Genomic DNA, 2,676 nt, shown 5'->3' with positions numbered 1-2,676 from the left:
ACATTTCTGGTCTCCATATTATAAAAAGGATATAGAGGCACTGGAGAAGGTGCAAAAAAGATTCACAAGGATGATACCAGAACTGAGAGGATATTTCGATCAGGAAAGATGGAGCAGGCTGGAGCTCTTTTCTCGAGAAAAGAGGTGACCGAGATGTGACCTGATCGAGGTCCTTACGATTATGAAACGGTTTGATGGGGTAGACATAGAGAAGATGTATCCACTTGCGGGGGAGGCCAAAACTAGGAGCCATAAATATAAGATAGTCACTAATAAATCCAATAGGGAATTCAGGAGAAACTTCTTTACCCAGAGAGTGGTGAGAATGTGAAACTCACTACCACAAGGAGGACTTGAGACAACTAGCAGAGATGCAATTAAGGGGAAGCTAGGTAAGAGAAGGAGAAAGAAATATGGTGATAGGGTTAGACGAAGTAGGGAAGGAGGAATGGGGGTGAGAAGGGGAGGAACGGGAAGAGGAAGGGAAAGGGGAATGGGGAAGCAACAGGAAAGAAATGGAGGAACAGGAGAGAGGTGGGTAGGAATGCGGAGAGGAGGGGAGGAATGGGGAGAGGAGTGGAGAATTGGGGCGATGAGTGGAGGAATGGAGAGAACATAAGAACATAAGAAATGGGAGCAGGAGTAGGCCTTATGGCCCCTCGAGCCTGCTCCGCCATTCAATAAGATCGTGGCTGATCTTTAACCTTAACTCCACTTTCCCACCCAATCCTCATATCCCTTGATTGCCCTAGAGTCCAAAAACCTATCAATCTCAGCCTTGAATATATATTCAGCATCCACAGCCCTCTGGGGGAGAGAATTCCAAAGATTCACAACCCTCTGTGTGAAGGATTTCATCCTAATCTCAGTCTCAAATGGCCGACCCCTTATCCTGAGACTATGCCCCCTAGTTCTAGAGTCTCCAGCTATGGGAAAGAACCTCACAGCATCTAACCTGTCAAGCCCCCTCAGAATCTTACACGTTTCAATGAGATCACCACTCATTCTTCTGAACTCCAGAGAGTGTGGGCCCGTTCTACTCAACCTTTCATCACATGACAGCCCTTTCATCCCAGGAATTGATCCAGTGAACCTTCGTTGCACCGCCTCTAAGGCAAGTATATCCTTCCTTAGATAAGGAGACCTAAACTGTACGCAGTACTCCAGGTGAGGTCTCACCAAAGCCCTGTACAATTGTAATAAGACTTCCTTACTCTTGTACTCCAACCCCCTTGCAATAAAGGCCAACGTGCCATATGCTTTCCTAATTGCTTGCTGTACCTGCATGTTAACTTTTGTGTTTCTTGTACGAGGACACCCAAGTCTCTCTGGACATCAACATTTAATAGCTTCTCACCATTTTAAAAATATTCTGTTTTTCTATTCTTCCGACCAAAATGAATCACCTCACATTTCCCCACAGTATACTCCATCTGCCACCTTCTCGCCCACTCACTTAACCTGTCGATATCCCTTTGCAGACTCTTTGTGTCCTCCTCATAGCTTACTTTCCCACCTAGCTTTGTATCGTCAGCAAACTTGGATTCATTCCACTCGATCCCTTCATCGAAATCATTAATATAGATTGTAAATAGCTGAGGCCCAAGCACCGATCCTTGCAGCACCCACGAGTTACAGCCTGCCAACCTGAAAATGACCCATTTATTCCTACTCTATTTTCTGTCCTTTAACCAATCCTCTATCCATGCTAATATATTACTCCCAATCCCATGAGCCCTTATATTGCGTAACAACCTTTTATGTGGCACCTTATCAAATGCCTTCTGCAAATCCAAATATACTCCATCCACTGGCTCCACTTTATCTACCCTGATAGTTACATCCTCAAAAAACTCTAATAAATTTGTCAAACACGATTTCCCTTTCATAAAACCATGTTGACTCTGTCTGATCATATTTTTTTATTCGTTCATGGGATGTGGGCGCCGCTGGCGAGGCCGGCATTTATTGCCCATCCCTAATTGCCCCTTGAAAAGGTGGTGGTGAGCCGCCTGCTTGAACCGCTGCAGTCCGTGTGGTGAAGGATCTCTCACAGTGCTGTTAGGAAGGGAGTTCCAGGATTTTGACCAAGCAATGATGAAGGAACGGACGATATATTTCCAAGTCGGAGAGAGAGAGAAGCAGGGGGCCAGAGAGAGAGAGAGAAACAGGGGGTCAGAGAGAGAGAGAGAAACAGGGGGTCAGAGAGAGAGAGAGAAACAGGGGGTCACAGAGAGAGAGAGAAACAGGCGGCCAGAGAGAGAGAGAGAAACAGGGTTCCAGGGAGAGAGAGAGAAACAGGGGGCCAGAGAGAGAGAGAGAAACAGGGGGTCAGAGAGAGAGAGAGAAACAGGGGGTCAGAGAGAGAGAGATAAACAGGGTGCCAGAGAGAGAGAGAGAAACAGGGGGTCAGAGAGAGAGAGGGAGAGAAACAGGGGGTCAGAGAGAGAGAGAGAGAAACAGGGGGTCAGATGCACTATAACGTGGATCAATGTGAGGTTATCCACTTTGATTGTAAAAACAGAAAGGCAGATTATTATCTGAATGGTGATAGATTGGGAAAAGGGGAGGTGCAACGAGACCTGGGTGCCCTTGTATACCAGTCGCTGAAAGCCAGCATTCAGGTGCAGCAAGCAGTTAGGAAGGCGAATGGTCTGTTGGCGTTCATTGCAAGAG

The sequence above is a fragment of the Heptranchias perlo genome, unplaced genomic scaffold (genome assembly GCF_035084215.1).
Source record: "Heptranchias perlo isolate sHepPer1 unplaced genomic scaffold, sHepPer1.hap1 HAP1_SCAFFOLD_88, whole genome shotgun sequence".
Lineage (NCBI taxonomy): Eukaryota > Metazoa > Chordata > Chondrichthyes > Hexanchiformes > Hexanchidae > Heptranchias > Heptranchias perlo.
Note: the sequence above shows the minus strand (reverse complement) of the source record.